Source organism: Oncorhynchus kisutch, linkage group LG22 (genome assembly GCF_002021735.2).
Source record: "Oncorhynchus kisutch isolate 150728-3 linkage group LG22, Okis_V2, whole genome shotgun sequence".
NCBI lineage: Eukaryota > Metazoa > Chordata > Actinopteri > Salmoniformes > Salmonidae > Oncorhynchus > Oncorhynchus kisutch.
Window position 1 is genome coordinate 31347290 of NC_034195.2, and position 12149 is coordinate 31359438.

Below are 12149 nucleotides of genomic sequence, written 5' to 3' on the forward strand. Positions count from 1 at the left end.
CCTTAATTTTTCTTCAATTTTGGCATGTCAGACTTTGATGTGTCGTCTGTCATGGGGATGATGGATGGAGTGAAGATGCTAACCTATGGTGTGAAAAAGGGGAAGGTGGCTGTGCACTGTCGCGCAAGCTTGGAAAAGACATGTGTGGGAATTTTACGGTATGATAATACGGTTCTCAGTACATAAATAGTCTGTTTATATTGTTTAGCTCATTTAGAATATACAGTATATTTGTATTTGTATTTATCAAGGATCCCCATTACTCTTCCTGGGGTCCAGCAAAATTAAGGCAGTTATATACAATACAAAATATTACAAGACATTACATTTCAAAACACTTTACCCAATACATTTAGTGTGTTCTTTCAGGTCACTACTCTACTATCACATATTTACAATACATGTGTACATGTGTGTAGAGTGCATGTCTTATCATGTGTTAATTCAACAGGTGGTTCTAAACCTGAATTCTGATTGGTTTAAACAGCATTCCAGTCAGTATCTATTCCACAAGATACCTGAGGCTAAATCTATTACATTAAAATACCTATTTACTCTGTTCCATCTGACAGCGCAATCCAATGTTTCATTAGCCCAGCCAGGCAATTTATAAACTTGATTATAAAAAGTATCTAGACATTATCTCACATAAATTTTAGACTAACATTTAGTTTTCAACAGCAGAGATTTTTATAAACCTTGCTGTCTGTCTCTCTGACATTTGCAACATTGTTTCAATATTAAAATTGGATTTCCAGCTGTCCCATAGTAATGAACGTGTCAAGAGTCGAGATGAGACAGACAGGCAGGCAATGTTTCTCAGCCAGTCAAAATCATGAATCAGCTGGAATCATTTTTCTAGATATATACAAAGAAATGTACATTTAATCAAGGTAAAACGAGGTAAATTGTGCAGCTAGTTTGCAGTATTTCCAGCTTCAGTTTGAAGTGAATGTGTTAGCTGTGTTGTTGGCTACCTCCTCTGAACAACAGTGCCACGCCTCAATAGCTGATTGTTATGGATATATAGTGGGGCAAAAAAAGTATTTAGTCAGCCACCAATTGTGCAAGTTCTCCACTTAAAAAGATGAGAGAGGCCTGTAATTTTCATCATAGGTACACTTCAACTATGACAGACAAAATGAGAAAAACAAATCCAGAAAATCACATTGTAGGATTTTCAATTAATTTATTTGCAAATTATGGTGGAAAATAAGTAATAAGTATTTGGTCACCTACCAAACAAGCAAGATTTCTGGCTCTCACAGACCTGTAACTTCTTCTTTAAGAGGCTCCTCTGTCCTCCACTCGTTACCTGTATTAATGGCACCTGTTTGAACTTGTTATCAGTATAAAAGACACCTGTCCACAACCTCAAACAGTCACACTCCAAACTCCACTATGCACTAAGACCAAAGAGCTGTCAAAGGACACCAGAAACAAAATTGTAGACCTGCACCAGGCTGGGAAGACTGAATCTGCAATAGGTAAGCAGCTTGGTTTGAAGAAATCAACTGTGGGAGCAATTATTAGGAAATGTAAGACATATAAGATCCCTGATAATCTCCCTCGATCTGGGGCTCCACACAAGATCTCACCCTGTGGGGTCAAAATGATCACAAGAACGGTGAGCAAAAATCCCAGAACCACACAGGGGGACCTAGTGAATGACCTGCAGAGAGCTGGGACCAAAGTAACAAAGCCTACCATCAGTAACACACTAGGCTGCCAGGGACTCAAATCCTGCAGTGCCAGACGTGTCCCCCTGCTTAAGCCATTACATGTCCCGGCCCGTCTGAAGTTTGCTAGAGAGCATTTGGATGATCCAGAAGAAGATTGGGAGAATGTCATATGGTCAAATGAAAACAAAATATAAGTTTTTGGTAAAAACTCAACTCGTCGTGTTTGGAGGACAAAGAATACTGAGTTGCATCCAAATAACACCATACCTACTGTGAAGCATGGGGGTGGAAACATCATGCTATGGGGCTGTTTTTCTGCAAAGGGACCAGGACGACTGATCCGTGTAAAGGAAAGAATGAATGGGGCCATGTATCGTGAGATTTTGAGTGAAAACCTACTTCCATCAGCAAGGGCATTGAAGATGAAACGTGGCTGGGTCTTTCAGCATGACAATGATCCCAAACACACCACCCGGGCAACGAAGGAGTGGCTTCGTAAGAAGCATTTCAAGGTCCTGGAGTGGCCTAGCCAGTCTCCAGATCTCAACCCCATAGAAAATCTTTGGAGGGAGTTGAGAGTCCGTGTTGCCCAGCAACAGCACCAAAACATCACTGCTCTAGAGGAGATCTGCATGGAGGAATGGGCCAAAATACCAGCAACAGTGTGTGAAAACCTTGTGAAGACTTACAGAAAACGTTTGACCTCTGTCATTGCCAACAAAGGATATATAACAAAGTATCCTACAATGTGATTTTCTGGATTTTTTTTCTCATTTTGTCTGTCATAGTTGAAGTGTACCTATGATGAAAATTACAGGCCACTCCCATCTTTTTAAGTGGGAGAACTTGCACAATTGGTGGCTGACTAAATACTTTTTTGCCAGACAGACAACATGAAAAACTACAAGTAATCTAGTAAAAACCATTAAATTCACAAGAGTATAAAACAGCAAATTAAAAACATTGACAGGTCAGGGAATCAGCCTCAAAATCCTTCATCAGTGATTTAAAAACACCAATCGGGACAAGTTCTTCCAGTTTAAAAGTACTTTGTAAGGTGTTCCAAGACGATGGCGCAGAGTACATAAAAGCCCTTTTACCAAATTCAGTTCGGACATTTGGAACAGTTAGCAGGATAAAGTCCAGCGAACGAAGAGAGTACCCAGCACATTTCTGCACAATACAAATGCACAAATAAAAAGGTAGTAAACCCAAAATGGCTTTGTAAATAAAAGTACACCAGTGACTGAGCCTACGAGTGACTAGAGAAGGCCAGCCAACCCTGGTATACAAAGTGCAGTGGTGCGTAAGGGTTTTGCCGTTTAAAATAAATCTCAAAGTGCCATGGTAAAGAGTGTCATTTGATCTCAAACACTGAGCGGAAGCATTCATATATAAAATATCCCCATAGTCTAGTAAGGGCATACATGTAGTTGACATTAGCCTCCTTCTGGCTTCAAAAGAAAAAGGCCTTATTCCTAAAATAAAATCCCAATTTCAGCTTCAATTTTTTTGTAAGTTGTTGAATATGCAATTTGAAAGAGAGGCCGTCATCAATTAAAATTCCAAGATATGTATATGAGGTTACAACCTCAATCTCCTTGCCCTTACAGGTAGTAATAGGTGAAAGGTATAGAGGTCTATTTCTTGCATTAGAAAACACCATTAGTTTAGTTTTGTCAGTATTGAGGATAAACTTCAATTGACACAAGGTATGTTGAACAGTATAAAAAGCAGTTTGTATGTTCTGGAAAGCTTTTGTAAGAGACGAGGCACAACAGTAAATAACAGTATCATCAGCATAAAAATGAAGTTGTGCATTTTGGACATTTTTGTCTAAATAATTTATATAAATAGTGAATAAGAGAGGACCAAGTACAGAGCCTTGGGGCACACCATTGAAGACAGACAATTTAACAGACATAAGCCCATCAAATTGAGTGCACTGAGTTCTATCAGACAGATAATTAGCAAACCATGCAACTGCATGCTCCAAAAGACCTACACTCGACAATTTCTGCCTTAGTATAGCATGATCAACTGTATCAAAAGCCTTAGAGAGATCAATAAAAAGTGAGACACAGTGCTGTTTTTGTCAATGGCAAAGGAGATATCATTTAAAACTTTCATGGCTGCTGTAATTGTGCTATGCTTCTTCCTGAAGCCCGATTGGTACATTGATAAAATAGAGTTAGTAAATAAAAACTCTTTTAGCTGTTCACTTACAAGGGTTTCAAGTATTTTCACCAGGGGTGACAGCTTTGAGATTGGCCTATAATTATTTAAAAGAGTTGGATCTCCCCCTTTTAAATGTGGTAGGACAAATGCTGATTTCCATATCTTTGGAATTTCATTACATTCCAGGGTTAGATTGAACAGAGATGTAAGTGGTTCAGCTATGAAATCAGCTACCAGATTTAAAAACCAGGTATCCAAAAGATCAGGACCTGCAGGCTTTCTCTGATCTAAGGATTTCAGGGCTTTATGTACCACCTGCACTGAGAATGGCAAAAAGCTAAAAGTTTGACCAGCTCTCACTGATTCATCCACACAGGGTTGTACAGAGACAGAGGACACTGAATCAAACAGCCTACCAGATGATACAAAGTGCTCATTGAAACAATTCAGCATTTCCGTTTTGTCATATATAGCAAAAGAGTCCTTCAAAACACATGACGGTAATTCATTAACATTACTGTTACTTAATAGCCTTCCAAAACTTTCTAGGGTCATTCAGGTTATCAGTGGTAACAGACATAAAATATTCAGACTTGGCCTTCCTGACTTGGCCTTCCAGACGGCCTAAAAATAAGCCAATCAGCATCAGAACATGATTTCCTTGCTTTAGCCCAGGCTAGATTACGGTCGTGACTAATACAAGACAGCTCAGAAGAAAACCATGGATTATCCCGCCCTTTAACCCTGAACCTGCGGAATGGGGCATGTTTGTTTACTATTTGGGAAAAACCGTCATGAAAGAATTTCCAGGCAGTTTCCACATCAGGGATAAGCTCAATCTTGCTCCAGTCAAAATAAAACAAATCATGAAAGAAAGCCTGCTCATTAAAACACTTCAAATTTCACTTACGAATAAAACATGGGTTTGTCTTAGGAACCTTAGTATTTCTAACAGCAACAACAGCACAATGGTCCCTTAAATCATTACAAAAACTCCAACCGCAGAACATTTGTCAATATCAAATCAATCAGGGTAGATTTATCTGGGCATTTAAGATTTGGGCGAGTGGGTGAGTTAATCAACTGGGTAAGATTCATAGAATTACAAAACATTCTTAAATCATCAGACCGGCTTCAACCAACACCAGTTAAGATCACCAATGGAGATCATTTCACTGTAAAGAAGTTTACACATAAGGTGCGTGAAAGAAGAAAATGCATCACTGAGAGCAGAGGGGGGTCTATAACAGCCAATCACAGTTATAGAGAGCAGAGGGGGGTCTATAACAGCCAATCACAGTTATAGAGAGGCCCTTTGAAACCTCCACATTCAATGCAAGAAATTCCAATTGTTTACAAAGTTTCAGACATTGCCACACCTACATGGAATTTAGATTTTACATATATAGCCACACCCCCACCTTTCTTAAGAAGTTCCTGTGCATTTCCAGTAACTTAACTGTGGTAAGTCACTGGAAAGTTCATGTTACATTTTTTCTAACTTACTGTCAGTAGTGATGGGAAACCAAGGCTTTCTGAAAGATTTTGCGCTGTCACCAAGTTGTGCTGAAACACAGTTAATTATGCATGGCTTTATTATCTGTTCACAATGCACATTAGTGACATCTGCTGGTCAGCAATAAATATTTCCACTGTTTCCATCACAACTTTGTGGCACAGCAGTGAGTCATTAACTTTGTTAGCCTAGGGTGGCAGGTAGCCTAGAAGTTGTGAGCATTGGGCCAGTAACTGAAAGGTTACTGGTTCAAATCCCCAAGCTGAATAGTTGAAAAACCTGCTGATGTGCCTTTTAGCAAGGCACTTAACTAATTGCTATGGATAAGAGCATCTGCTAAATGAGATGTAAATAATCAGTTGGAATACTAAGTTTACATCATGCTTCCCATTTTTGCTTTCAAGTTGACAATTTTTCAAAAGCTGAATCCATGTGTCAGAGTCATGTGTATAGGTGGCAGGGAAGTCAGGTGCAGGAGAATCAAACTGAGTGTAATGGAGTTATCTAATAACAATAAACGAAACATACTCCAAACACTAATTGTAACAATAAACAACGTGGGTACGAGGACCCGTCACGCACCAACACAACACTGAATAACAAACAATCTCTGACAAAGACATGAGGGGAAACAGAGGGTTAAATACACAACAGGTAATGAATGGGATTGAAACCAGGTGTGTAGGAAGACAAGACAAAACCAATGGAAAATGAAAAATGGATCAATGATGGCTAGAAGACCGGTGACGTCGACTGCCGAGCACCTCCCGAACAAGGAGAGGCTTTGACTTCGGCAGAAGTCATGACACCATGGCATTATTTAGGATGCTTAAGACAGAATCGTATACTATACTAAATAAAACAAATTATTTGAACAACAGTGCAGAAAGTGTGGTTTCACAAAATAATGTGTTCAATGGGATTGAACCTCATACCCTCACCTCCTTATGTTCCCTGCTCTAAGCTACCGGCCTAACTATATTTGTAAGTACGGTGTTCAGTAAAGGTCAGTGTTTGAAAGCTGCTTAGAATCGAAGAAAGCACGGGAGCCACTGCATAATCAGTGGGATCTCGCATTTTGCAACACACAGTTTGAAAAGGCACATGATCAAATGAAGCTTCAGACAACATTGATGACATACTTCTGATCAAGTGATACACTCATCGGCACATTGCTTTGAAGTTAGCTGCTTAGAGATTTCGACACATGCCTTGGAGCTCCAGTATCAAATGTAACATCCATAACTGTCAGCTTGCTGCAAGCTGTTATTGTAAAATGCACAGTAACTTACTGTGGCTGATCTCTGTCATGCTCACTGACCTGATGGTGTGGCAGGAAGGTCAGTTTGCTGCCAACCAAGCGGTTGAGGCCACTTGAGTCTGGGTCCCACATGTGCTCACCACAAAGGATGCTTAAAATAGCAGTGATGGGGAAATTAAGCATCCTGAAGCATTGAGGCTTTCCAGGCAATTGTGTCAATAATAGGTTAATTACTCTAGGCTTTAATCAACACAGGCTACACTAGTGCCACCTGCTGGTAAAAATAATTTAGGGCAGCCAAATTATTATGGATCGAGTCCCAAAAGCTGTAGCGTGTGCGCAAAGTAGCCTTTTTGTATTCTACCGAAACCAATACCAAACCAATTTACCACTATACTTGATTATCTGTACATATACCTTGAAAGAAACCGACAGCAGCATGTGAGTTCTAAGTGTGCCTCTGAAAGTACCTTATGTGTACCTTTGACCATTTTGTACCCCAGGTAACAACACTGTACCCTAACCATACAGTAATTTCCAGAGTGTGTGGATATAGTTTTTTTGTAATAAAGATGTAGCTGCTGGAACTGCTGAAACATTAATGCACTTCCGCCCAAATGCTTGCAAATTCAAATCATCAAGGCATTTATACACACTTTACATCAGTGGTCACCAACCGGCCGATCGTGTTCAACTGGTCAATCTCCATGGCGTTCCTTGTTGATCACCAAACATTTCTGTAAAAACACAACGATAAAGCCTAGCATTCATGTTTTTTAAAATCCGTTTTCCACTGTTGGTGGTAGGTGCACTTGATTCAGCCGCCCTAGCTCCGGGAAGGCAAAGTCTTCTAATTTTCAACAATTTCACGTGTCTGAAGGTAGAACTCCATCTACCCAGCAAGCCCAGAGAGCAAATCAAGTGCAACTATAGGCCTACCGCTGGCCAATCAGATAGCTCAGATCACTGTGTCTGCAAGTTTCCTCGCACAATAGACTGTAAAAAATTTGCCTCAAATGCACAGAAAAGTTAATAATGTGAGATTTCAAAACGTTTAAAACCATAGAGAGAGACTCAACGAATACAGCAAAGAACTGCTGTTTTTATGAGTAAGTTCATGTTTAAATTGTTATTCAGCACTGTCAACACTTTAACACTTTTCTATGCCAAAAAATGCACATTCTCCCTATTTCCACTCACGCTACAACCAGCACTGGAGCTGCAATGAATGAATAGAGCAAAGCATTTCGATAAGCTTGTCTTTTTTTATATCAAAGAATGTTTTACTTTCTCTGTTCATAGGAGTAACAACATGAATTGGTGCATGAGGCAGAAGTAATGCAGAGCGACTTAAGTTTCACCATCAGCTGGAAGACTGTGTCCCCTTTTCTCAGCGGAGGAAGGGAGAGAGGAGGGACGGTGAGTCGGTTGAGAGGCAGTCTTACTGCTGCTCTCTCCCCTCAGACTGACCATCAAATGCAGGCCATCAGCCCAGTAAAAAAAATACATATTATGCTCACTCAGCTGTGCCTCACAAGTAATACAACAAATTATATATTAACAGTGTGATCATATACCAAACATGTTGAAATATCATTTCTAAATGGTCAGAGAAGAACAATATTGGCACGGCAATTCAAGCATAGACAATATGCAGTGGTAATATATTGGGCGTACTGCACAAAACTCATTGCTACATTATTGTTGTTAATTGGTTAATGTTGCATAGGCTTATGTTTTTTAAATTATGTTTAAAAAAAATCTGAGCAGTGTATCTCAGCTTACAGTAAGACTCAGTAAGTGATCTTGACTCAAAATAGGTTGGTGACCACTGGTCGAGCTGGTCTGCAAAACCACACCTCATCATTATCATACTTCCCAGCATGCTCTATTGCAGTTAGATTTTTTGAATTGTTTGTTTCAATATCTGTATTTTTGCATGTGCATTGATTGATTAATGAATTAATTAATCTTATGCTACACAAAGATAAATCACATACATGTTTTGTTAGTTGGATTTATTGCACCCTTTACTGAAATGGTTGTTCCAGTTTAAATATATATTTTTATTTTATTTTAATATTTGTTTTTGTTTTTAATTATTAGTATTATTATGAATATTTTTTAAATACATTTTTGTTTTCTTTATATATATTTTTAAATAGTTGATCTTTCAGATCCTGGAAGTCATTTCAGAATGCAAACCAGCAAGACGTTGATGGTGACCAGTGTATGCTGTAGTAATTGGAAGTTTGGATCTTTTTACTGACTTGGATCTTTTCGGCTTGTTCAATCAAAATAACTTTTTGGGGGTGATACGGCTTCTGCAGAAGTAAGGGCATTCATACTTTGTGCGCTTCGCGGAGCAGTGCAGAGTTGTTGAGCAGAGCTGTTGTGAAGGAAGTTGTTAAGGAAGTGAGTTTGTGTGTATACAGGACCTCCGCAATTGCATCACACCCTTCCTACAGAATCTCTGACCACATTTTGGGATCAACCTTAAATTGGCTCCTATTGTGATAGACTTTAAACAATGTACATTTGTTGATTGCTAGGTATACACATACCATTTTTTATTGATACATTTGAAATTAGGTCTAGTTGTGGCAGCAACCGGACTAGATTGTGAACGAGTCTTTGCGGAATGCATTGCTTGACTGCATTGAGGGTGTTAAGTAGCCTGACGACTCAAACTAAATTATTTTGCTGCGTCTGTGGGCACAGCATAGCGTTTGAACGGAGAAAGGAGTCTGGGTAGCCACGCAAGGTGATTCGCACAGTCCTTCACTAATTGCAGTCCACCAAAGGATTTGTTCTCCAGTTTGAGTTTTGTTGAGCAGAGGCTGTGTAATGTTTTGGTTCTACAAAGCTGTGTCACACCCTCCTTATGGAGTTTCAAACCACATTTTCGTATCAAACCTAAATTGGCCCTTAAAGGCCAATCCGACAACTGCATTGGCCGTGTAGCATTTAGCACGATGGTATGACCTCTGCAGAAGTCAGGGCATTCATACTTCTTGAGCTTCTCGGAGCAGCAGAGTGCTGTTGTGATGTAATTTGTCAAGGAAGTGAGTTTGTGTTTATCTCCCGCCCTCACCTACCATCAACCAATCATGTCTATTGGTATAAAGCATACAAGCATAAATTGGCTTTCAATCCTGCTGTAGGACTCATTGCGGCCAGCACTAGCAGGTCAAACGAACGACTAAAATTAATAAGTTGACTAGAGTCATGAAAAAAAAATCATGACTCTAGTCAAAATCTTCAGCAGGGCCCACACTCTCTCTCTCAATCCTCCCCTCTCTTCAGTACCCCATGGGTTACTGTATCTGTTTCTTAAAGCTATCTGTGTTCATTATGATCATCAACTAGGTGGTGCACCTGCTGTGTGCCCGGCCATCTTACAGCCTTGTCCTTGAGCCTGCCTGCCTGCCTTTCTGGAATTGCATGCTGGAGAGGAGGGCAGAATGTCGGGCCCTGGGCAGGGCTGGTGGCCAAGTAGTACCTACCCCTACAGACAGCCACCCCTTGTCTTACCAGAGGCAGCTGTTATGTCTTGCCGATGCATGGAAAATCCAGCCAACTGTTTATTATACATGTCGTCGTTCAGCCACGACTAGGTGAAACATAAGATATTACTGTTTTTAATGTTGGTAGGATATTCTTCAACAGAGCTCACCCAGTTTATCTGCATTTTCTTCATGTGAATGATGGGGATTTGAGCCTTTCCTGATATCCAGAAGCTCTTTTCGGTCATAAGAGACGGTGGCAGAAACATTATGTACAAAATAAGTTACAAACAATGTGAAAAAACACAATTGGTTAGGAGCCCGTAAAACGGCAGCCATCTCCTGCGGTGCCATTATCTTGCCGTCACTGTCACAAAACCACACCTGTCCTTAAATCGCACCTGCGTTAACAGTTCAGAGCGAGATGGTGTCTAGGTTATATAGAAATAAAGAGACTCAAATTGAAAATCATGTAACAAAATAGGTGTAGATTACAACATGCATGAAGGCTGCATAGGATTTATAGTACTAATGCTACTCTGTGCATCCAATGGCAATATCCGTGATAGGTATAATACCGGGAGCCGCTTGCTGAATTGACAGCTCCAACACTGTTACACCTCCAACATTGCCTTAATAAAAACAATAAGATTGCTCTGCAGTTGTTGGTATTGCAGGATAAGGCAGATCGGATTGAATCTAGATCTGCCAGGAAGTTGCTAAGGTCCTAAATCTTGTTCCCCGGATCTCAACATTTGGGCCCTCCTGAATTGACTAAAATGTAATAGAATTTACCATACTATGATATGAACATATGGGAATGGGATACCTTAATCTGTCATGGGCTACTCTGTCTCTCTTTGATGACTGACAGGTGCGGCAGGTAGACTAGCGGTTAAGAACGCTGGGCCAGTAACCAAAAGCTTGCTATTTCAAATCCCGAGCTGACTAGCTGGTAAAAATCTGTCAATCTGCTCTTGAGCAAGGCACTTAAACCTATTGCTACAGGGTCGCCGTCAATAATTGCTAATCCCTCTGGTTGTGACCCTACTCTCAGCAGGTGTCTGAGTGGGATATGCAACAAACACATTTCCATTTCACACCACACACACTTGTACAGGTTAGACACTTGTACATGTGTGAAACAAGACAGATATAAGAACCCTTGATTTGACAGGAGGAGCTGAACAGCAGTGAGTGGCCTGGGCTCTACTGGTCACAGTCAGATCCACACATACTTAGCTCTCTACTGAGGACCTGGATGGAGAAACTCAAGGTAAGAGAGATCAGATAAAGAACCACAATTTGACTACAGAGATAAAATGTCACTAAATTGCAACTGATAGCTCTCTCCTACTCTCTCTCTCTCTCCCTGTTTCGTTCTCTCTGCAGGAGCCTGTTCTGAGTGCCAAGGACGTAGAGATTGACCTCAGTATCTCAGAACATGAACCATCTCTGTGTGCTGATGCAGGTGAGATCCAGTCAGACCATATACCCACGTTTAATCATATCATGGCTTACTTTAAGATCTTCAACCTCCTCTTACGTTCATCAAAGATGTTGAAAGCATCAGCAACTAGCGTGTGTGGTCCCAGCAGCCTCACATCATGTCCTGATTACTGGGCTATGTGGGTCAGGTGACCAGCCTGTGTCCTCAGAGAAAGGAGGCCATGCTACGACGCCTGATATGAGCATTCACCAAGGTGAGAAAGAGAGATAGTCGTGCTTGATGACATCTAACTATTGTTCTGTGTCCAATAACGCCCTCTAGAGGAGATGGAGAGCAATGCAGCCCATGTCCAGCATCAAACAAACATTCCAGAACCAGAACATACGGACAACAGACTACACAGCAAACTGCTCAAGAGGAGGTAATAAACTATTGAGTGGTTGATGGGTTAATCGGTTGTACAAACTTAATACACCTTTTGTATGAAGGGTCAAAGGTTTAAGTTTCCAGTGTTTTCTTTTCTATGATTAGGGGCAGTAGGTTCTTAACTGTGGTT